The 26,056-nt window shown below is 38.5% G+C and overlaps 1 protein-coding gene across 4 annotated transcripts in view; it reads right to left on the bottom strand.

The window, feature by feature from the left end:
• The window catches only part of lrrc4cb (leucine rich repeat containing 4C, genome duplicate b), an 82,169-nt gene that overhangs the window by 26,358 nt on the left and 29,755 nt on the right, over positions 1-26,056 (bottom strand). The window contains exons 2-3 of one of the 4 annotated variants that reach the window (XM_078945016.1): positions 2,662-2,818; positions 263-406 (exon numbers count right to left, since the gene is read on the bottom strand). The exons of 2 other annotated variants lie outside the window; for them this stretch is intronic. The gene's annotated coding sequence lies outside the window, so the exon portion shown is untranslated. The remainder of the gene's footprint in view (positions 1-262; positions 407-2,661; positions 2,819-26,056) is intronic. One more of the 4 variants, XM_078945017.1, reaches the window with a different exon arrangement.

Raw genomic sequence — 26,056 nt, 5'->3', positions numbered from 1 at the left:
AACGGACAGGCACAAAAGATCTATCTCTATATTTATGGATTGAATATGATCTATTAAGCTTGGATCAATTCAGATCAATTAATCAATGTTATCAACCCAGCTCAAAGAAGCAGTGAGACATAGTTAATGCTCTAACGTTGGGAAGTTTTACATTCTAGGGAATTGACTAAAGTCTTAGTCCTGTGCACCCATATAGGGGAATGACCCAGTTTTAAAACACGAACAACCACATAGTTGCAGATCTGTCTTGGAGTTCACATACCTCTTGTGCTATCCAAGGCACTTTAATGTTGGGAGTTGGGTCATCTAGACCCACTAGACAGTGCGCTGAACCTTTTTTCTTCAATGATTTGTGATCTTCATTGGTGTCCATGGATTACATGAAATCCTCTTCACCTTTATCCACCTTTGTCATGGTAGGGAGAACATGTCAATTGTTAAGCTTGTATGGGCACCTACAGGGACGCCATGAAAATAGAATGTAACATTGTAATGCACGTGGTAATTTTATCGTGAACTATTTGTAGAACTTATGTAAATTGGGTGACGTACGGGTGATTCTGTCTGTGGTGCCCTTACGCCAGACTGGTTAGGTGAATGCACTGACCCTACTGATTGCGAACAAAACTCGACAACCTAGTGTCAAGTATTTGTCCTGCTCTCTTTGCTCATCCAACACTTAACCCTTGTGCTATCATAGGCATTTTAACGTGGGAGTTGGGTCATCTAGACCCACTAGACAGTGCGCTGAACCTTTTTTCTTCAATGATTTGTGATCTTCACTGGTGTCCATGGATTACATGAAATCTTTCCACCTTTATCCACCTTTGTCATGGTAGGGAGAACATGTCAAAGTAAGGGTGGGGTCATCTAAGATAGCACAAGGGTTGAACAATCAAACCCCATTCTTTCTCCTTTCTCACTTAGTCCTTGTAAAATGCATTTGTGTCATGTGAAATAATGTTTTTGAACCTTCACAATTAAACTTTCGTCATCCGTGGTGATGACATCCGAGGTTTAAACGTGTGTTATTGTGTAAAGACGTCACCTTAAATATGAAATACAGTCTAATAAAGTTTTATTTTGAAAGTACAACGGTGGATTTTATTTGGAAACCCGGACTTGTTTCCAGTTCCCTGGCTTCAATGGGCTGGAAATAGAACTCCATCATGTCTGCGTTGCGGTGTGGAGTGATGCAGACATGATGGAGGGCATGTAAACGTTTTACAGACTTAACAGTGGAAAGCTGCCGTAAGACCTAACGTTTGGTATTGACGTAAGCTACCTAGTGCATTTTTATGTAAACCTTTAGGTTTCAACCCAGCCTCAAGGAAGAAGTAACATTTTTGCGCTAGTCCAAAGGAGGGCTGGGTTTCTGTCGGCTGTATCTGTCATAGGAGGGTTGAGAAACAGTGGAAGCTGCATTTCCAACATCCTCTCATTTCTATCTCAAAAAGCCTCCAATAACATCAAAGAGAGTAGCTGAATTCCATACTTTAGTCACATTTTTGACAAAGAATACAAAAAATGGTCTGAAAGGTTGTTAAGTATGGAGACAAAGTCACCATGATGGGTAAAATTGGATGCCAGAACGGGACATACCAATACTGAGGTGGGAGGGCTTCCTGTGGAGAAGCACTCGAGATACAGAAAGTGATTGGCTGCCTCAAATCAAAGACTCACGCCTTGGTACCCAATCACAAGACGCCTTGATCCTACATCAAAGAACTAGAGATGCTTCACAATGACATCCATCTTAAGAGCTTGTTACCTACAAAAGCTGTCCTATGGTCAAATCTACAAAGAAAACAAAAAAAACCAACAAAAAACAGGGACACTGGGATTAACAAAACAAACACACAAAAAATATCCTAAACAAGATCTTCTTTTGTATTATGTTATATTATTTTGTATTATATGTTGTGTAGTGTTGTGCTGTGTTATATTATATTATATGATATTATGATGTAAAATTTGGACTACAAGTAACCTAAAAATGATCATCATAAATTAATTTAATTGTAACATTCAGCTTAATTTAAAATCAATTTTAAATGGAAAAAAGTACACTGTGAGTGTGTGTGTGTGTATCTGTGTGTGTATTGCATTGATAAAGCTACACTGGAAAAAATATCTTTCCCTAAACAAATTTGAAAATATAGAACACTCAATGTTTTTTACCTTGTTAAAAGTGAAATAGTCTGCCAGTAGATCTAGTAGAATTGGCCTTGGTCAAAACATGTAGCAATGTCCTTCTTTTTTAACCCTTATGCTATCTTTTGGGGTCCAGATGACCCGATCCTTACATTGACATCCTATCCCTACTTTGACAAAGGTGAATAAAGGTGGAAATATTTCATGTAATCCATGGACACCAGTGAAGATCACAAATCATTGAAGAAAAAGGTTCAGTGCACTGTCTAGTGGGGTTTAGATGACCCCATTCCCAACATTAAAGTGCCTAGGATAGCACAGGGTTAAGACAACATTTAATCTTAAAATTACCTATCCACGCTCATATTTAGGTCTATTGCTCTGATAATTGGAAATAGTCTGTCGTAAAATGTGCTTCTTTGTTTTGAAAAAAAGTTCTATATTATTAATATTTATTCATTAATGTATCTTTTGGGAGCCGGTTTAGCTCGTGCTGGTTTGCGGCACCTTCCGTCCGTGAAATCCAGGTTCAAATCCTGGCTGCTCCCTTCTCTACTTCTGTGCCGGTCCCAAGCCCCGTTGCTTTGAGAAGGTTGCGTCAGGAAGGGCATCCGGCGTAAAACATTGCCAAGTTTACCATGCGACTCGTTCGCTGTGGTGACCCCTGATGGGAAAAGCCGAAAGAGAAACAATTCATTAATGTATCTTTAGGAACATTTATAGACGTACTGTATGTGTTAACAGTTTCCTATTTACTATTCCAGTTTTAAGTTCTACAGCACTCTCACTGTTCCCTTTTTCTAGACTAAAAGAAAAATAAACTTAGAATTCTACATATTAAAATAAAGTTGTCAAAATTATACAATATAATGCAGGGTATTTTGATTTGAGTTCCTTTAATTTTCATTCATGTATTCATCTTCTTCCGTTTATCCCTTTCAGGGTCACAGGGCTGCTGGAGCCTATCCCGGCTTCTTATGGGCGAAGGCAGGGGGAGATCCTGGACAGGTCACCAGTCTGTCACAGGGTCACACATATCACACAGCCATGCACACTCACATTCACACCCATGCACACTCTGGAGTGACCAATTGACCTATGAAGCCTGTTTTTGGACGGTGGGAGGAAGCCGGAGAAAACCCACACATACACAGGGAGAACATGCAAACTCCACACAGAAAGGTCCCCATTGATGTTCTGTTTTAGGTCCCCCAGCCAGGACTTGAACCAGGGGCCTTCTTGGTGTGAGGCAAGAGCGCTAAAGCTGCACCACCGTGCAGCCTCCTTTAATTTTCAAAAAATAGTTAAAAATTATAGATAGATACAGTCCTCAAACAAGAACAAGGTAGAAGAAAAATGTATTAATTTCTAGTCCTAATCTTATATTATATACATTTTTACATTAAACATATTTTATTAACACAATATGTATTAATAAACATTAAATAATTCATGAAAAAAGCAGCGAGGTACCAAAATAATGTAAGGAATTCATGATTGTTGGTACATTGTCCCATCAGGCTACTCATTTTTCAATTTAATTAAAAAAAAATAGTTTGTCTTTATTAATTTTTTATGTAACAGTTGTGCTTATTTTTATACTTTCCTGTATGTTCTCCCACAAACTCACCTTACACAGAAATGCAGATTTAGAACTAAATATCAAATATCTGGTGTGATAATTGCATATTTATCTGTGGTACTTAAAAAAAATCAACCATCCACAGAAAAAAAACAACTAAAAAATAAAAGACTAAAAGTATAAAACAGAAATATCCTAAAATGGAGCATAGGACATTGTATTCTCCAAGCACAGGTAAATGTGAGGCTAAAGAGATACAATTTAGGTGATAATTCGATTGCTTTTCACATGTTACCTTATGCTGCATCCATTATGATAATTGCATGGGCTAAATAATCTGCAGGGAACTCCATGTTCAAATGCACTCTGGCAAGGCTCTGTCTGCTTTATACAAAGGGATTAAGACAGGATGCCCTGGGTGGCCGACTGACTGAATGCAAGGGGGCTCTTAGTATGCCTGTCACTTGCTTTGCCCACCAATCTGCTCCCATGACTGCGATTCTAAAAAGAGATCTGCAGAATTGGCCAACTCCAAGTGGAAGGGCATCGCAGCCGTGATAAAGCTGATTGAACTAAATGAAAACATGGCACAGTGTTGTTTGCTTGTATGACTCAGCCAGTAGTGACAATCCCGGTAATTGGCTGCACACGTCCTCCCTAGAACAAGAGTCTCACTGTAAAGCAGCTGGGTTTGGGTAATAAGAAAGCTGCAGAAACACATTCCCACCTCAAAAGGTGTGCCAAGTAGTTAGGAGTCTTGAAGTCGGATCACGGAGAGGCGGCATTGTAATTTCACAAACAAACAGCTCTGCTCATTTCATTGATGCCTGGTTTTAGTCCTGACTGACTGGGGCAAAAAGGGCCCCACTGTTGTATCCGATTGTTGCTTCGTCTTCTTTTTTTTTTTTTTTTTTTTTTAGCAGAATCATAGTAACTGCGGTATCAGTGTGTGGAGTGACATGTTGTTCTGCTGGCTTCCCCTTTTACACACTTTAATTTGACTCTGCGGCAGCCTGGGTGGGCAGCCGGCCTGGTGGTACATCAGTCGACGGTGAAAACACAACAGTGTTGCCTTGGATAGGCTGTGAGAAAAAGCCAGGTGTGCACTCACAGTCAGCAGCGGCAGCTCTTGAATAATGACTTACACCGATCCCATAAGCCGCCTTTTTACACTAGCTGGCATCAGCACTTTAGATTTGCCAACTTCAAATACCTGCTATGTCAATTAACTTGGAAGGATAAATTATTAAATATATATGAATTTTCCACGTCTCATAGATGACCGTCCTACATTTGCAACTGGATCTTAGCAAAAGTGTTAAGAACATGATAACAATTATTTATTTAAGGTTAACGAGGGGCAGAGGGTGGGAACATAAGATTGTAAATGAGAGCTGGACTGAGCAACCTCTCCCCCCACATTATAAATTGGATGTATCTACTGGTTCCAAGAAGACAAAATCCCATACACTTCTATAAAGAAATAAACAGCTATTACTCTGTCATTCTTTTTGTCATAATAAAAATTCTTAATCTGATACCTTTTTAACCCTTGTGCTATCTTGTGGGGTCAAAATGACCCCACCCTTACATTACGTGTTATTCCTACCATGACAAAGGTGGATAAAGGTGGAAAGATTTCATGTAATCCATGGACACCAGTGAAGATCACAAATCATTGAAGAAAAAAGGCTCAGTGCACTGTCTTGTCGGTCTAGATCAGGGGTCACCAACCCTGTGCCCGCGGGCGCCAGTGCGCCCGCGAGCACCCCTTGTGGCGCCCGCAGGGAATGCACCCAAAAAAAATCTTTTTTTTTTTTTTTTATTGAAGCAAATATTCAACAAACAACCACGGCATGTCTGTCAATGACAACAATATCAATTCTGAGATAAAGGTAGACAAAGAAAACCCAAATATTTAAACAAATATAACTTAAAAAATAATCACTAAAAGTAAGGGTCTATTACAAAAGTTTAAATAGATCAAATAAATTACACAATTTCTGGACATTCTTATGATTCATGTAATGTAAAGATTTTGAGAATAGGTTGAGGTGGTTGAGTAATCCATTAATGTGAGGATTAATATTCCTGTCTGTTTTTATTTACATTTATGTTTAAAAAGTTAAAATTAAGTTAAAGTTACAAAGGTTTAAAAGTTTAGCTTTAGTGTGTTCAATAAATATTTATCTTGTTCGGCTGCAACCTAAAGTCTGTTTTGAAATTAGGCTCCCTCTGCAACTGAGTTTGACCCCCCCCCCCTGTAATACGAGTCTAGAAAATTCATGCATGTTTTTGTGTGTAAAATGAGCAAATAAAAATAGGGCACAAAAGGAAGTCCTCAAATTGTGTTTTTTTTTTTTTTTTTTTTTTTTGGGGGGGGGGGGGGGGGGGGGGGGGGGGGTTTAGTGGCGCCCTTCATACCACTTGGTGCCCATGAAATAGCCCTCGGTCTCAAAAAGGTTGGTGAACCCTGGTCTAGATGACCCCACTCCCAACGTTAAAGTGCCATGGATAACACAAGGGTAAAGGGCCAATACCATGCTATTCTAAGCTTTTCAGAGTTACTATATCTATATATACGATGATATATTACCTTCTGCACACTTACTTATACTTGAAAGGAAGACGCCTCAATCTCTGAGGCCCCGCCTTTCACTCCCTGTGGGCGCCGCCCATTTAATGACATCAACCTAGAGTCGGCCTCGACAGCATGTCTGCATTTCACCCGTGAAAACAAACAACATCCGAACTTTTGCAAAGGTGGATGTGCGTGTTGTGGAGCCAGCAGATCACCGCTAGCTCAGTGGAGAACGTGGGTGTGTGTGTGTTAGCCGTTCCCCCACGTTCGTATGTATGAACATGGGGGAACGGGCTGGTGCACGGAGAGCAGGGTTGGAGAGGAATGCTCATAGATGTGCGAATCAAGGGAAGTGGCGTATACTTATATAGTGTTTTTCTACCATTCACCCATTCACGCACACTGATGGCGTCCGCTCTGCTGCCAAACACTGGCGCCAACCTTGCACCACAGGCAAGGGTGGGGGTTCAGTGAATCAAACCTACAATACTCCAATCAGAAGTCGACTGCCCTAACGCTGCAACACAGTCAAAATACCGCTTTGGGTTGTTTTTGTGAGGAAATAACATTATAATATGGTTAAGAGCTCAAACAAAGTTGATTTTGCATGGTATAGGCCCCTTAAAACATGTTCTTTCTAATCCTCTTTTTTGTTTTACATGACATCAAGTTATAAACTGGTAGGGGTATAAACCCTCATTTTAACAATGACTGAATTCATATAAATTTGTGGTTGAAATTCATATTCAATATTGCTTAATTATAATAGTCCGATTTAATCCAATTTACTGACCTAAAATGAATCCAGGACATCTTTAGCCATCACATGTGTGAGTTCTGCTGTGATGGCACTTGGCCGTTAGAGTAAAATAAACCAACCATTCCTTCATCCGAATGGTATTTTCCAATATTGACCATTGATTTATATCATTTTGACAAAATTTTATATTGGAACAGTTCAATTAGATAAATAACTTGCCTCAGACAGATACATGTGGTTGGATTGCAGGAATATGAATCCATAGATCAATTAAACGTTAAACTTCTATAAACTGGCCAATCAGATGACTTGATAAGAAGAGGATGTGGTCTCACTTTAAACGTTCGAAAAATTTGATTGCCAGATTCTCCTGATTCCACTTTTAAGTGATAAAGATGTGGCTTTCCAACAAGCTCATTCCTGATTGACAAGAGGGGTTGCCATAGAAACAGGGACTCAAACCTACTGACGATTTCTGGTTCCGACTTGAAGATGTCCGTATCACGAAAAATGGCAACTGAATTGATTCTACATTGTAAACCATTTTCTATAGTTAACATCACACTCATCAGTCCACTTCTCATATACAGTCAATGGGTTTGAATTATGTTTTATGAATAAAACAACCCCCCAAAAAAAAAAAAAAAAAAAAAAAAAATATATATATATATATATATATATATATATATATATATATATATATATATATATATATATATATATATATAGGAAGCAATAAAAAATGTCTTTGTAAGAATGACTAGGATTTTTTAATCTCCAGTTTAATGGTGTTCCATTGTAATGCCTTAGTGGGCTATGAATGTTAATGTCCATTGTTAGTATTGAAAATAAAATAAAAACAGAAAAAAAGACACAATACCCAGGCATATTCAATGGCCAGACCTGGCACTTTGCCTTTTCCTTCAGAATGCAGAGTGTTTGAAGGGATTAGTTCACTCAAGTGTCCTCTGTTCAGTCACAGTTATTTGCCAATGAATTCTGTTCATTGTAGTTTGCAAATTGTTTGAATAGCAGAAGTTACAGGGAGTTCTTTTTGTGTTCACACTCGGGGTGACAGAATCTTGACAACAAATGACAGCGTATATGGTGTCGTCATCTGTTCTTTTGTTAAAGATTGTAGAGACACAGCGTCCCACTGCGCGTCTGCTGGGACTCTTTCCTTCCTGCTGTCTATTCAAAGTCATTTTAAAGGCTCTGAAACTGCAGGTTTGTAAAAATCTAATTTTGTTGGATGCTATCCATACACATCAAAATATTTACATATCCACAAAACATTTTTAAAAAAGGCTTCTAAAACTGTCTATACTTTAAGGCACTTGTGTTATGTACACATTTGAAACCTCATCTACAATTTGGCTTTAAAGAAACTCATAAGAGAATCTGGATAACTCTTTCTGATGATCTGATTTTGATTTAGCAACATTTCAATTGAACTAACACGTCTTATTCTTAGAAGAAAAGTTAACTTTCAAAGTGAAATATGTATCTAAAGCTCCCCAGAGGTGCCTGATAAGACAGACCACACACAAATAGGAGAAGTTGATCAGAATTTCTTACGAAATTTAAATGAAGAGGTTGCCGTTCTGATGCAAGAGCAACAAATCAGTTTAGTGTTGAGACTTCTAGTTGGACTAAGATCTCTATGCACTCTGAGGCCAGATTGCAGTAATCATAATCATGTTTGGAGTCTTAGAAAACACCCAAGATGAAAGCTGCGAGGGAACACAGCTCTTGTATGGTTAATGGGTTTCACAAAATGAATTGGCCTCGACAGTAAAGTCTACAAAGCACATTGCATGTAATCATCTATGCCTCCTTGAAAAAAAGCACCGTTTGCACCTAGGAGACTTCATGCAAGCAGTTTCTGCAAAATTACAGGGTATAGTATTCAGAAGAAGAGATAAAAAATATGTTTATTAGGACGAAAGTGTAAGAAAAAATAGTTTTGAGTAACTTTTAAAACTGGCAACAGTTGATTTTTTTTATGAACCAGTACATTTTAATAAAATTATCTTTTAATGTCAGAAAATATTCAAGAGAATCAGGCTAAACTATCAATAAATAAAAGTGTTCTACATTATTATGCAGTTTTTTTAGGGGAAAGCTTTTATACAAACTAGTAGTATCTAGTCCAGAGTTCATTATTCCATCAATAATTAAGCAAACTATGACCATATCATTACCCTACCACCACATCGAAATGATTACTGATTTACTATTGACAGATGTCTTTTGGTTGACAAAGACAAAACATTCTTTTACTCTGTGAAATCAGAGCTTTAGCTCAAGTATTATCGTAACCCTTCAATAGTTTATCCGATTCAAATAATTCCTGTTTCAGTTTTCTTTGAAATACTTTACAGTAGTTTAGTTTAAACAATCACCTAATTTTGCATAACAATCCATTGGAATTGTTAAAAGTCCGAGAGTTACAGAAGGTTGAGGAGTGTGTGTTATTTTGTTGTCACCGGTGACATCTTTGAACATTTTTGTCAACGCAGTGCTTCTTTTCTTCACTTCAGAATGCACTGGAATCACGTAAAATGGTTGAACATTTGCAGTAGTAGCTTTTTTCAGACTCTTCCCGGAAGGGGCTGTTCCACACTTTGTGATGTCACAATGTATGAACATTCTTGTTTTTGTGGATTGGGAGGAGCTGGTGCTCAGAGATCAGGTTTTTAGAGGAACGCTCAGAGATCAAAAAACTGCTTTAGGGTTGTTTTTTCGTTAAAAATTAGCATTATAGTACACTTAAAAGCTCAAAATTATAAATATAATAAAAAACTATTTTAAAACGTAGAACAATGCAGTGTGGTAGAATGTTCTAATTATGCTCCATTTGTATTATTTTTACTTGGAAAACAACAGGAGGCTGAACTTTATGAATAACTAAAATATGAATGGATTTGCCATTAATTCTTGTTTACTTGTTTGTTTGGACACAATTTACACTTGATTAGGCTGCAAGGAATAAAAGGAATCAGGAAAACTTCACCTGCATTGTTCAGGATCCAGGTTTTTATCTCTTAGCCACATTGGTTAAAGTTTTGGCTAAAGATGGCCCAAATCGATCTTATGTCAGTGAATTGGATCGTTCAAACGGAACCAATATCGGCTCTGTTTCGGATCAGCAAGAACAAATTATAATATGAGTCGAATCGTTGCTACAATGAATCGCTACATCCCTTTTTTTGTAGCATCCATCCTGTAGTTGAGTGTTTCAAAAATGTGTTATCTGTGTAATGTTTTAAAGGAAATCTTTTTAAAGAACACGCTGGCAATATCAGACTTACTTAATTTTGTTTAGTTATGACCATATTTACAGCAGATGGACACATGAAAACGGTAGACACATGGTAGATTTTCCCAAATACTGAACCATCTTAGCCAATCCCAGTCAACCCTAACCTCTTTTAGTTTGAGGTGCTTAACTGAAAGAAATGGCACTGTAATAGTGTGATGTTTCCATTGATCCCTGGAGTGAAACTCTCTTTTCACTCTTCCGTAGAGGTCACAGTGTCGGGTCACGCTCACAGAGAAGCACGCCTGGAGCAGGCAGCAGGTCTTCAGGGAATTGCTGACTTGCTCAAGGGCAGGACAAGAAAGACACATTTGTTACAAGTGCTTAACTTTGCGGGTACAACAGAACAGCCTGCCTAAATCCTCCTGTGTTCAAAACATATCTTCCAGCAAAATCTGCAAAATTCCACAATACATGGGGTGATATTTATATGTGAGGATTCTTCATTTGTGACATTGAAGCTGCCTTTCATATATCTATTAATTTTTTGGGATGAAATTTCATCAAGTCATCACTCTAGCCTGCTTTAACCAGATGGAGCTTGAAATTACATTCCCTCTGACCAGATGAATATAATTGTCATCCTCATTATGAGGGGTGAATGAAGAATTAGGGTATGTTTAAAAATAGTCCCCACCAAAAAATGTTTGGGCTCAACTAATGAATGCTGTAGAGCACAAGTTCTCCCCGTGGACTGATTAGGATTTTATTTGTTTGTTTCCCAAACTCCCTTCTTTGTCATGTCCTCTGATAATGTGCACTGACTAATCAGTGGTGAAATCTGGGATGCTTGGTGGGAGATCGTTTTAAAGCCAGGAATAAACCTGAACAGGAAAATGCAATTATTTGAATGGCAGTCCACGAATTGTCAAAAGCTCCATCTGTGCTAAAGCATGTGATGAAGGTCCAGCTCGAAAAAGGTAGATGAGAAATAATCACTGTGAGCCATGTAATTGTTCTGCAAGTACAAGGTCATTGGGTAGGCCTGGCGTTTGTTCCGTTGTTGCAGCACAAGCATGACCCTGGCGATCATTAGTCTTATTTTGGAAGTGTAAGTGTAAACACATTTCATCATCTATCATGCCAGTTCCTTAACAGACCAACACTTGCGGTGCAGCATAAGGGATCCAGTTAGTTTTGTCGTTGCTAATAGCTGATTGATTATGTGTAGCCAGCGCTGACAGCGCCCAGTGGGAAGTCCACTTTCTTCTATCATTATTTGCTGATAGTGTGAAGCCTGAGCTTAGATGCTTTAAGTAACGTTGCCTTCACGATAGCTTTGCGTTAAAGTATAAGTGCCTTTGATGTAAAATGAAGCTGCTTTATGTTTGCTTTATGTATAAATAAAGACAATTTTTTTAACTAGGACAGTCATTTTAATTAAAGCTTCTGGTAATTGGGGTGACTGAAACGGTTTGCGCTAGAAGCGGACGTGTATTTTCACACTCGAACCCTGTTGACCTTAAGCCTCGGCAGGGACTAGAAGTGGCCCTGGGTTGTTTTAAAAGCAAATAAACATTTTTCATAATCCCTGGCTGGCCTGAGGCAGGGCTGTCCAACCACAGTAACACTGATTGTTCTTCTGCGAGACTTCTCATTTTTCTATTCGTTTGGCTTTGTTAAAGGCAATAGAATCATAAAAATGATCTGTTGATACCATTTTTTTAAAAATCTGAATGAAATCTATTCAAATAATTAGACACAATTATGCAAAACATTCACTAACTTTGTATTAATGGAAATCGGTGTAGAAAGATCAGATTGTTCGTGTTAAGGAATCATTACTCATTCTGTCTACATGGAGTATTGATTATTGTTCATGAAAATAATGGAGGGGGATAGATTCCTTATAGGTTAACCCTTTAACACTGGAGAACTTCTGTGCTTCAGAACACACCCACGTAAAAAAAGCCCCTCCCCCCCGCTGCGAAATACCAAACACCAGATTGTTAAATTCACTTCCACAGCAAATAAAATGAAATGCCAGAAAGAAAGTGACTATTTGCACTTCATTTTCCAAATATGTGCGGCCTTGTTACTCGGCTGCACGGACCCAGAGGAAGGGTTACATTTAGGATTACGCATTACGTTTAAGCTGCGTTCTCACTGAACACGATTCATTCGGTAGAGGCAGCCAGTTTCAATGTTAAGTCAATGGTTTAGACGCGATCTGAGGTTCCTGCGGCATGATTGGGCTGGCAGGCAGCAGCGCGAAGGTCTAGCAGCAGCGTGATTTCAGTGGCGAGGCGAAATGTGGTAACTTTCTGAACCACATTGTCCAACAATACCCATCCCGGCTACTGTTGCTCGAAGGTGTGTACACCTTGGACAGTCCAATGGAGCTGGAGCGATACTAATCACTATGCCGGCTCCCGGGAGGCGAGCTGGTAGCCAGTCAGAGATCTGCTGCGGGATGAGGAATAATAATAAAAAAAAAGGTCCCTTGATTTTATTCTTGTTTTTATTTTTATCCTCTTTGGTTATAATGCGGGACAGCAAGCCTTCAAACTCGGTCAGAGCGAGAACACAAATGCGGAGAACACATTTGTGACTTTAACTTTAGGTTTAACAATAACAAAATCCAGCCTTGGATGCACCTAAAATGTGTGCGGGCAACGCAGCAATATGCCGTCTTCTCTTCTCCCACACCTGAGCTGATGTGCACGCTGGAAGGATCAGGAAGCTTGTGCAGTGCTCCAGGGCCGTTGTGGCATCACAATGGCTCCTTAATTCAAACCGAGCGTCTTTGTGACAGTTTGATTGACAGGGAATTAAAAGGAGAAATATTCAGAAATGCAAAAATGAAATTATTTTTATTTCATTTGTTCTTGTTCATAAGAAAAAGGCCACACGTACATGTCAAAAACTCAAAAACAAAATGTAATTAGAGGGGGGACTTTAAATTATATTCCAATCCATCTTATAACACCATGGCACAAGGTTACCATACTGGCAAAATATCCCACTGACCCACCCTTGGGTGGAAAATTTCACTTTGCCAATTGTTTGGTGGAAGCATGTGATACCAGTTTAGATTATTATCTCACCTTGCAGATACCAACTAGGAGTGACAGTAAAGCACGACGAGGAGCAACACTGTGCCAAACAGCACTTTGACAAGATTCTCTGGTGTGACAGTTACACAAACACCCACTCTTTCCAAATACGTTATACAGTAGTTGTGCACTGTATTTTACAACCATTGCACATAGCACTAAAATATACAGGCCTCGTTTTGTGCTGAAAAAGTAGTCATAGCATATTTTTAGCCTGTTGTGAAAGTGACATAGTTCAATAACAGGCCTCTTAAAATTTTAAAAGCCAAAAATTGCAACTGCTTTACATAGGTTTTGTATACAAAGCATTTTTTGTACATCTGTATGTCTATTTAAACCTAAAAGTTGAATAAAAATACAAATTTCAACCTAAAACTGTTACCACACTTAAAGAATGTTTATTTGTACTTTTTTTTTTAGCATTCAGTTTCAATTCAGTTTTCAAGTTTTCACTGCTGAGTTAATAATATTTTTAAATGGGGGCGGGACTTTGAGCTCATCTACAATTATTTTTTATTTTCATTATTTCTTTTTAATTTACAACTATGCAGCGGTAGGGCGGCTGACCTCTGATCAGAAGAATGCAGGTTTGATTCCCGGCTTGCCCGCCCATGTGTCGAAGTGTCCTTGGGCAAGACACTGAACCCCACCTTGCCTCTGGTGGAAGTGTTCGGCAGCGGAGACGCCAGTGTATGAAAGGGAATGTGACTGTTAACCCTTGTGCTATCCTAGGCACTTTAATATTGGGAGTTGGGTCATCTAGACCCACAAGACAGTGCGCTGAACCTTTTTCCTTCAATAATTTGTGAACCTCACTGGTGTCCATGGATTACATGAAATCTTTCCACCTTTATCCACCTTTGTCATGGTAGGGAGAACACGTCAATGTAAGGGTGGGGTCATCTAAGATAGCACAAGGGTTAAGCGCTTTGGGCATTCGAGGAAGGTAGAATGTGCTATTCAAGTACACGCCATTTACCATTTAATAGAGCATAGTAGGGCTTCCACTATTCAAATACTGTAAAAAAAATTCCTGAAAAGGCCCTAAGTTTAAAGTAAGCTTGATTTTTTCCATGCAGGAGTCTTTTAACATGTAATGTATGGACATGAAGTGAGCATTTTTTTTTGCTGCATTCACACTGGACTGCATTTACAAACTGTAGCATAGAAAAAAAACTTCAAAATTCTTATAACTGACTTACTTTTACTCATAAATGAAGTCTGTGTGCCGCTCCTTCTAAAGAAAGTCAATCCAATTTTATTTTATTTATGTAGCCTAATATTACAACAATGGTCGTCTCAATGGGCTTCATACCGGTAATTGTATAGGAACATAAAATCAGTTGTAAAATTCAGTAATTGCTAAACTAAACTCATCTGGGCATTCCTGCCCTTAGACTCTCCTTCTCTGTAAGGAAAACCCCCCAAAAAACTCACAAATGGATAACCTGTTTCTTTCTTCAGTTTTCCAGGTCTCTCTGTCTCCATGGAGATCACTGCCAGTGACGTGTCTCCACAAATTCCTGAGTTTAGACACAAAATCTTCCATTTAGAAAATGATGCTAAACAAAATTAAAGAATAACTGGACAGCTGGACTTGACTTGCTAACTGTTTTATTCTTCATCCGTGATGTCACACATACTATATTATATACACTATATTGTTTGTGTGATTCACTCTACACTTCAAGGTTATAAAACTTTATCTACTAAACTTCCTCTTTTTCTTATGTTGGCATCACTCAAACTACAGTGGGTTGAATGCTAGTTTAGACTTATAAGCACTTTTAAATCTCAAAATTTTGGAGGAAACGCCAGCTTCTGTGATTCTATTAGCAAAAAAAAAAAGCTATCATTTTTTACAACACTTGTTACGTTGGTGCCCTTGGGAGCTGGGGTCTATCGCGTGATTTATTGGGTGAGAACCGCATTGAACACATTGCTAGTCTATCACGGTGCTGACACATATAGACAGGGAAACATATTTACACCTACAGGCACTTTGGAGTCTCCAGGTCACTAACCCTCAATGACTTTGGACTGAAGATGGGGAATTGATCTAAGTGCATGGCATTTCACACTCTCATGCCTCCCATGTTAAACTGAAATGCCATCCTTTGGTCATATAAAATAAAGAATAAAATTTAAAATAGTAAAACTAGCTTTGTACAACTTCAAATGCACAACAATTATAACTGTACCAGAAGATAAAAAGTGTTAGTGGAAACGTTTGCATGCACAAAAGCCCAGAAATGCTACTTATGTGTAGACCTACTTTTTAACTGACATTTCTGATTGCCTAACCTTGTCTACACTTGGAGGACAGTGAGGTGTGAAGTATGTGAGAAGAATGTTCACAAAGAAAAGTAGTTGGGGCCATGTCACTTCACCAAGTCACCACTGGAAGGTTTGCTCCCCAAACAAGTTAACCCCTCCCCACTTTCATTATGGTTTTTTCATGTACTTTTGACTCTTGCCATTTTCATTTTGAAATCCAATTCTTTGTTTTGCTTCATGCCATTTTGCAGCGTCAGACTATAATGCATTTGTTTCTGCGCTTAACACATGGCTATAATACACGTCTCACTGCAACCTGCACTGTCACACAAACTGTCATCTATCTGTTGATTCCCATTATTAGCATAGGTTAAAGTGCTTTACTTATAATGTAACTGCTTATAGGATTTTCCGCACTATAGGACGCACCAAATTACAAGGCGTGTCGTCGGTGAATGCTGTGTTTTTAAACTTATTTAATATATAAGGAGCATCAAACTATAAAGTGCATTAAGAGAGACAAAAGAGTCAGTCAGTCAGTCAGACTTTATTAACGGCGTTCACGGTAATTCTAGAACATGGTTTAGCTGCGTAGCTCCCAAACTTGTTTGCAACACATCAAAAAACAGAATGATACCTCTTAAACAAACAACTACCGTGACTAAGCCCCTGCCTTTTTCATGACATGTAAGAAACACAGTCCGACACCGCTACATGTTAGCCATGTTTGCGTGTTTACAATAACACGCAACCTTTTTTGTGCCTTTCAAACCAGATCTAATCTGTATATAAAATGCTCTGGATTATAAAGCGCACTGTCACTTTTTTAAGAAAACGTAGAGGCTTTTTAGTACAGCTTTTAGTGGGTAAGTATATATGTATTTTGAACTAAATAGGTGAAGATGAAATTGCTGTAACTGCTGATTTACTAAAGAAGTTTGTCATAGAGAGAAATCACACTGAGCAAAGTTTTTGCAAAAAAAAAACAGATTTAAAGATTTTTGTGATTCCTAATTAAACAGAGTCAAATTGTGCTGAAACGATTGCAATAGGTGACTGACAAATTAATTACTTCCACTCCCTTTCTTTCAAAAAATTGTATTCACTTAAAAACATTGTAATGTTTTGTTTCTTTAATGATTCTTTTTCTGCTTTAGTTAACCAAATAAAAGAAACAAAAAAATTAAGAATTACATTTTAATGGATTTTCTTATTTACAACACCTTTTTCCTTTTAGGCTGCACGGTGGCGCAGTGGTTAGCGCTCTTGCCTCACAGCAAGAAGCCCTGGTTCAAGTCCCAGCTGGGGGACTTGAAGCAGAACAATAATGGGGGCCTTTCTGTGTGGAGTTTGCATGTTTTCCCCGTACATGTGTGGGTTCTCTCCGGGGACTCCGGCTTCCTCCCATCATCCAAAAACATGCTTCAGAGGTTAATTGGTCACCCCAAATTATCCATAGGTGTGAATGTGAGAGTGCATGGGTGTGTGACATGTGTGACCCTGCGACAGACTGCCTTCGCCCATAAGTGGCCGGGATAAGATCCAGCAGCCCCGTGACCCCGAAAGGGATAAAACGGAAAAAGAAGATGAATGAATGAAAAAAAAAACTTTTTCCTTGTGTATAAAATATATATTTTTCCTTTTTTTTACATTATCGTTGTGCAACTATCTCCAAGCAGGAATGTTGATGTACTTTGACATGGAAGCCTTGAGTAAAAAACCAAAAAAAAAAAAAAAAGTATATATTCAACAATACACAACCATGCATGCAACCGCATGGTTGTGTATTGTTGAATATATACTCTTTTTTTTCCCCCCCAAAGGAATTTCAACAGGTTAAGTATTCTGAACACAAACTGAACATTGCCTTTATGAGCCTCTCTCTGCAGCCTCACTGCACCTTAATCCTTGAAGCTTTTTTCCCTCTTTTTCCTAGAAGAACCTTTCTCCTTTCCCCCCCTGCTCCCTTGAGAACCACGATCTGCCTCCTTCTATCCTGGAGCCTTTCTCTTTCTGCCTCTCATTCTCTGCTCTCATCACTAAATAATTTCTTACAGAGGAAAATCTAATCAAATCTCAGTAAGAGTGAGAAAAGCAGAGATGGAAAAAATTGTGTGTGAATCAGACTTTGAGAGAAGGGGGTAAAGATGGCAGAATCTGAAAGCAGCGTTGGCAGTGTGGGGGGGATGTGGAGTGACAGACTTGCAAGTGCATTAGCAGTCAGAGCACTTAGTGTGAGGAATCCATTCATTATTCATTAGCTAATTCACCATGTATAGTAATTAAAATGAGGGCCTGCTCTAAAATGGAATGAGCTATGATACACTGATTTTGTATGTACAATATTTAAAGGGCCTGTTTCTTATATATATATATATATATATATATATATTTATATATATATATATATATATATATATATATATATATATATTTTTTTTTTTTTTTAACTCATGCTTCAAGGTTTTGGAAATCCTGCTGGTGCTTTTTCAAAGCTGCAACTCCTCCAGAGCACTAAGTGCACAGCGTGGCATTTTCTCACGTGATAATGAATCTAAAATAGAAATATGTAAATGTGCTATAAGACCTACAAAAGACAAACTGTTGCTTCTTCGATATGCAGTAGATGCAAGGAAATCTCTAACTAAAAAGAAAATTTTGCATTGTCAGTGCCAAATGTCTCATTTACTAATCAGAAACGGTGTGACAAGTTGACAAATCTTTCAAAATAAAGTTCCACATTTGATTCCATTGTGCCCAAAGACCTAACAAAAAAGAAATGTATTTAATGAAATTTTAAAAGAAAAACCTGACATTTTTGTTTCACTTTGACAAAACTGCAAGACCAGAGATGGTTTTGTCAATTACTAGCAAGCTGAAGTAGGGCACGCTCATTGCTGCCTGTTCAGTCTGGGAAGGGGGGTTGGGCTGCTTGTTTGAACTATATTTGAACATAGTCACTTGTTCTGAAAGCAAAACGAAAGGTTGCAGTCAACAGCACCCCACAATATTTGTGTTTTTGTAATATCACTGTGTGTTTCAACCACCTTAACAGATCAAATATAATAACCACCACCAGCATCTTTTTCGGTTCTAATGAATTGGGGTTTCATCCTCTGACCACACCAAGCTCTCAAATGTCCAAATGGCTCTCAAGTATGACCTGCATGCTGATAGATTTTGGTAAAGGAAGTTTATGGAAAGAAACTGTTATTTCAGATACTTCATTTTGTTCCTTTTTTTAATGTCACACAACAGTTTACCAACAGACAACAGGTTACCGGCAACCAGTTTAACCCTTTAAACACCAGAAAGGTTGGCGGTGACATCTATGTAGCACACACTCTTTGATGTATTGTAACTTTTCGACCGCTTAAGCGATCAATAAGAATAACCTGATTCTCACGCAAAAAACAAAAACAAAACAGATTATTCACGCGATCAACATGAATAACCACATTCTCAAGCAAAGAAAATGGACTTTTCACCAATATGCAACAAATGACAAGAGTAAAATGTTGCCTAACGACACAAAGCCGCTTTTCTCCACTTCAGAATCTGCTGGACTTGAAAGAATGTCAACACTGGAGATAAAGTTCCAGAGTTAAAAGGTTGAAAAAAAAATGCAGCAACTGTAATTTGGATCTGAAAACGGTTTTCTCTGAGCACAGAGAAAGCACTGTACCTACAGTACACACAAAATGAGCCCTTAACAATACATTCAGATCTTGTTAAGTGTAAAGTTATCCCTTGTTTATCGCAGGGGTTATGCTCTAAAAATAACTCGCAATGTGAAATTCACGAAGAAGGATCATAATTATTTCTGTGAAACTCTTCACTACACACTTTGTACAATTTTCTCAGACAGATATTAAAAAGTTCAACCTTTTCTCTCGTGTTCAAACTTCCTCGTTCCACGTTCATATATTTTTTTTTTTACTTTTTAACTTGTATATGTTGCCTCTTGGGGATGTCATCAGGAGACACGGCGTTGACTTTCACAGCTATGCTGATGATACACAGCTTTACATCGCCGTGTCTCCTGATGACCTTGAACCGGTTAACACTCTTTTAAACTGCATTTTAGATATAAAGTTGTGGATGGCAGAAAATTTCTTACAGCTCAACCAGGACAAAACTGAAGTTTTAATCATCGGTTCTGAAGACAACAGAGAGATGATTTTACCACATCTTCATAATTTTAAACCTTCTCAATGTGTGAGAAACCTGGGCGTACTTTTTGACTCTGAGCTAAATTTTATCCCACACATTAAAAATGTCGTTAAGACAGGATTTTATCATCTTAAAAATATTGCCAGAGTCCGCCCGTTCCTCTCTCTTGCCAGCACAGAGGTACTAATGCATGCTTTTATTTTTAGTCGTTTAGATTACTGTAATGCCCTGCTCTCTGGTTTACCCAAAAAGTCTATCTCAAATCTACAACTTCTACAGACCTCAGCGGCACGAGTTCTGACGAGAACCAGAGGGCGGGAACACATTACACCGGTTTTAAAATCGCTGCATTGGCTCCCTGTGCATTTCAGGATTGATTTTAAAGTTCTTTTAATGGTTTATAAATGTTTTTATGGTCTTGGGCCCTCTTATTTAAATGATATTATTTTAAAATATGAACCCTCGCGGACCCTGAGGTCCTCTGGCACTGGCCTCTTAGTTGTCCCTAAGGTAAGGACCAAGACACATGGTGAGGCTTCATTCTGCCATTATGGTCCTCGCCTGTGGAACAGCCTGCCGGAGAACCTCAGGGCCGCAGAGACTGTAGAGGTTTTTAAGAAGAGGCTCAAGACCCACCTTTTTAGTCTGGCTTTTATATGACTTTGATCATTCCTTATGTCTTTTATTATTCATCTATTTATTAATTGAGGTATTTATTTACATATTTATTTGTTTATTTATTTATTTATCTATTTATTTATTTATTTTCTTGTAAGGACTATTATTATCTTTGTTTCTAATATGCAAATCTTTTTATTGTTATTTTACCAATGAGACTTAGGTTATGTTTTAATCACTGACGTTTTATTTTTTAATTACTAACATTCTTATATCTTATTTTATTTTTTATCTTTTTCTAATTTTTTATTGTTGTTATTTCATGATCATTTTTATTTTTTATTCTGATGTTTTTTACTCCAGTGTTTCCTCTGGGGGATCCATCGTTCTTGGGCACCACCAGCTTGGGGTGGGGACCACTCTGTGGTCTAATAGCCATGGATGGGGCCCTGGGCTGCCCTGTGTTGGGCGGGCGCTGCGGTAGTGGCCCCTGTGGTCCGGCTGGGCCTTGGAATGAATGGATCCCCATGATATCGTTTCCTCACAGCAGTACCAAGCCAGACCTTCTTCAACTGCAGTTATTTGTTTCTGTTCACTGTTCTACTGGGGTAACTGGGTGGGTGGGGATGGGGGTGGGGGGTGGCTAGGGAGGGGTACATTCTTTGTGGGATTGTCCTCTGTTTTCTGTTTTGAACAACTTTCATTTTTTATGACTGTTTTATCATTTTTTATGTTAAGCGCTTTGTGTTTTTAACCAAAATGAAAGGCGCTATATAAATAAATAAAGTTTGAGTTTGAGTTTATATATATATATATATAACATTAAATTCAATTTGATTAAGGTTTGGGATATACTTGGTCAGACAATTTCTCCACTTTAACATCAGGACTCTAAAATGGCTGGTCCAACCGCAAAGTTGCCGGACAGCTTTCTGCACACTAGGGCTGCACGATATGAGGAAAACTTGCGATATGCGATATTAGTGATCAATATTGCGATAACGATAAATTTGCGGTAAATAAACAAATAGAAAAATAAACAAAAACATCATTCCCATTTCATTGCAACAGTTTAAAACTTATACTCCAAATGACCCTCATCGACATGGGGGACAAACGTCAGGGTGGCTAACCCTGGTCCTCAAGAGCCTCAACCCTGTCTGTTTTCCAATTCTCCCTAGACTGCTCGATAATGATAACCAAAATCAGGTGTGTTCAGTCAATCAGGATGTGAAATCACTTGAGTCAGCCAATCAACAGCAAGCTGGTTAAGGAGAGCTGGAAAACAGGTAGGGTTGAGGCTCTTCAGGACCAGGGTTAACATAATAGGCCTCCATCTGATTGGTCAACAATGGGAAGGCGTCCATCTGATTGGTCAAAGCATAAAGGGATTTATTTGATTCGTTAAATGCTTCAAGCTGCTAGAAGATTGTTTTAACACATTTTGGGTTTGCGATTTATTGCGATATTCGCCGTCTTTTGCGATATGCATATTGCAGAGCTGGATATTGCGATAACGATAAATTTGCGGTATATTGTGCAGGCCTACTGCACACATGTGGAGGCAACAAGCAAATAACTTAGTTAGTGGTGAAAAACTCTCTGCCTAATTATTATTAATATACTAAAACAAGAACCCTAATCAGTACTTTTCCACTGAAAAAACAAAGCTATAAATTTTCTTGCTGGCAGGAGTATGGGGACAGGGCGACTGACCACTCAAGACATAGATTTTGCGGTTGCATTTTCTATCTGTGGGTCTGTCATGATGATGTACCAAAGAAATCTGTACAACTTTGATCCAACTTTTCATTAACTCTTGTGCTACCCTAGGCACTATACCATTGGGAGTTGGGTCATCTAGACCCCACCATACAGTGCGCTAAACATTTTTTCTTCAATGATTTGTCATCTTCACTGGTGTCCATGGATTACATGAAATCCTCTTCACCTTTATCCACCTTTGTCATGGTAGGGATAACATATCAATGTAAGGGCGGGGTCATAGGATAGCACAAGGGCTAAAAGACCGAAATTCCAATTTTTTTAACTTACTTTCTTTGTCTAACAGACATGCAGAGGTTAGCATGGGCTACCTCACAGTTAGCGTATTCACAACACCTGTAACTCCCAACTCTGTAACACTTAAAAAAACTGTGTTCACAATAACTCTAAGGCTCTGTCCTAATTCTATCTCTGTAGTTGGCAAAATTGTATTGATCTGCTCTGTTTCTGTCAAAGGAGTCATCATTCTTATTTTTATGAGGTGAACCTAAGGTTGAGCCTCTCAGTACTGTAAGCTAATAAATCTTGGTTTAAACCAAAGTACAGTTTTCACAGAAAAAGATGAGAAATCTGGGTAAAATGCTAAACCCAAAAGGAACAAAAATAATGTAGTGCTAGTATAAACATGGCTGAATATTAAATATTCAAAAGAATATGAGGAATATATAATAAAACACATCCAAGTCATGGTAACCTCTACTACCTTTTTTCTTTTTTTGGTTTGCATAACAACTAGCTGCTATTCAGATCAGAAAATTAGGTCCCAGCTTTTCTCAAATTAACAGAGCGACGGTGTCGAAGCAACAGCAGTGACTTTCCAAGATGTAAGGACACAGGCCGATGTGTTGCTGAACACAACAATGCACCAGCTGCAAAAGGAATTGCATGTGCAGCAGGTGTGTGCACTCAATTGCTTTCTGTTGCAAATCAGATGCAAATGTCTTATAACTTCATTTGACATTTATTTTCATGTGTCAGTTCCCGCAGTTGAGTAGTTTGTCTTATAACCAGCTCATAACAAGGTCTACATGGCAAAAGAGTAAATTACACGGGTCAAAAAGACATACGCTAGCAGTAAGCTTGGGGCTACAAACACAAAGGATCCTGAAAAAGCAGGGCTGCATATTTACTAACATCAGCAACGTAATAGTAAGGTCACTTGCTCAAAAAGGGACTTGTAACGCGCCTCTGCCGCAGCGAAGGTGCTAAACGCATTTTTTAACACAGTAACACAGATTCTTGAAACCACGTCTAGCTAGCCCACAGTGTTCACACTGCACCAGTAAGCAGTAGCTTCATTTTCTTTTGCTACTGTTTATTAGCGCCACTTACAGTTGGTACAGGCCCGGTGCGAAATGTCAAATTGGTCCAAATCTTACTCAAGTTTTTTTTTTTTTTTTTTTACAGCTCTATTCTGATATATGAAAGACTTAGTGTCATATACTTCCGGTTGGGCACAACCCGTATTTATTAATTTCTCCTTCATGATCAATTTCCAAATGGTTGTCACCACCATGAATAAGTCACTAAAACGTCACAAAAAAATCAACTTCACGATCTGTCAAAGTTTGGTCAACAGCCGCGTGCCTCGTTTGTAGAGCCCCTAAATGGTGGCGTGGCGACGCATGAACGCAAACGTTTTGATTGAAGAAGGCTGAAACAGACGTATACGCTTGTGCATTGAAATGACTGTGCTTGTTCAATAAAAGTGGTCATTTGAAAGCGTGTTGCCAAGGGCAATGTGAATCTAGCTTCAAATGTCTTTTAGAAAAAATCAAAGAGATCAGCAAATAAAGGGTTGTCCCCTTTAAGTTAGCAAAGGCATTGTAGCTTTGTGGTATAACCCTTGTGCTATCCTATGACACCACCCTTACATTGATGTGTTCTCCCTACCATGACAAAGGTGGATAAAGGTGAAGAGGATTTCATGTAATCCATGGACACCAGTGAAGATGACAAATCATTGAAGAAAAAAGGTTCAGTGCACTGTCTAGTGGGTCTAGATGACCCAACTCCCAATGTTAAGGTGCCTAGGATAGCACAAGGGATAAGACGGAAAAAAAAGCAAACAAATTATGACACAATTTGAACATATTTGTTCTATATTTGTTGGTAGCATAACAAAAAGCTTATAGTACCATTAGGCTGTCACAGAAAAAGCCTAAAAATAGGGGGAGCCATGTTTGGTTTAAATGATAAAAAGCACTAGAGAATGAAGCAGAACATAGAAGAGCTCAACAGACTGCTCCATTTTTGCAGTAATGATCTTCACCAAAGCTGCCGGCGAAATGAAATTGGATGGGGTTGGGGAAGGGGAGGCTATAATACATTTCAAGAAACTAAGTGTTTCAAAAACAATTTAGCATCCACATCAGCACTGTGGGAATGGGAGCGGTTTAAACATTTATATCATGAAGCACAATATTTGACCACTAAAAGCAAAGACATGTGTCACATCCCTCTGAAAAAATCCAAAAACAACACCTATTAGCCGGTTCTGGAGGGTGAGCTGTGTTTGTGTGCACCTGCCCAAAATGGTCAAGTCTGCTCTTTAGAAATTGCTTTGGAGTGAAGATCGTGGACCGTCACACATTTTCATCTAGTATCTGATGGCATGATAACAGAGAAGGTCAAGAAAGAAATAACACTAAAGAGCAGTCTGTGATGGGATGCTTTTACCCTTCTAACGGCCGGAGCCTTTTAGTGCCTATTCATTTCCAATAAGCTTCAGAAAAGTTACTGTAGAAAAAAATCATTGGAGTTTATTTATGTCATTCTCAGCTTACTAAAAGAAAAAAAACAACATTGTACATAAAAGATTTTCCTCCAAAGTTGCTAAAAACCAACATAAAAAACTATGTTCCAAGTACCCACTGCACAAAAATAGAGCATATTACTATAGGGCACATTTGTAGACTTGTACCCACTCACCTGTCCGTTTTTCTATGCAACATGTCCCAAGGACATAAGATGCATTAGGGTTCTGAGCATAAACTTTATGGACTGCAACACTGATTTTATAGCTATATTCTTCCAAAGTACAGATTCTGGCTTATTTTTTCATCTAAAAGAGGATGCAGCTACAAACGTTTTGGGCAAAAAATTGCCGTAGTTTTTCCTTTAGCAATACTGCACAACTGTACCATGCTATAAGAGGGGTGTAAGAAAATTAACATATCAAACCCAATTTAAATCACAGATAATCCTACTTACATTAACGAACATGGCATAACGGTAAGAATTAAAAGTTTCAATTTATCTTATTGATTAAAATGTTGTCCAGTATCATGCTGGATACAGTTTTAATGTTGAGGGGGAAATGACATTATCAAAAAATGGTCTTATTCTTTTAAAATGGAAGTTCACTCAGTTATGCCTTAGTCACAACTGCCCGTTATGGATGGAACAGGGTGAAAAGTGGACAAACCTGTTCGGGGCATGCAAGGGTCTGACACAAAATTTTTACACAAGATTTTAAGATCATAGACTGATTTGTGAGACTGTAGTGTGATAATGGTAACGCATATTTTTTTCTACATCCATGCTGAGTAAAGTGTGGCGTTAGGGCGCCGTATGTCAACATCACGACTATGACATAAGTGTGTGTAACCTACATTATCCTTACAAATACATTTACCACATGCACGACAATGGTACATTCCATTTTCATGACGCCCCTAAAGGTGGCCGCATAAGCCTCGAGGGAACTTCAAGACACACTTCCCTTTAAGATGCGGCTACACCTGTT

The sequence above is a fragment of the Oryzias latipes genome, chromosome 3 (genome assembly GCF_053564925.1).
Source record: "Oryzias latipes strain Hd-rR chromosome 3, Olatipes_Hd-rR_3.1".
NCBI classification, from domain to species: domain Eukaryota; kingdom Metazoa; phylum Chordata; class Actinopteri; order Beloniformes; family Adrianichthyidae; genus Oryzias; species Oryzias latipes.
This window is presented reverse-complemented; position numbering and strand designations above follow the sequence as displayed.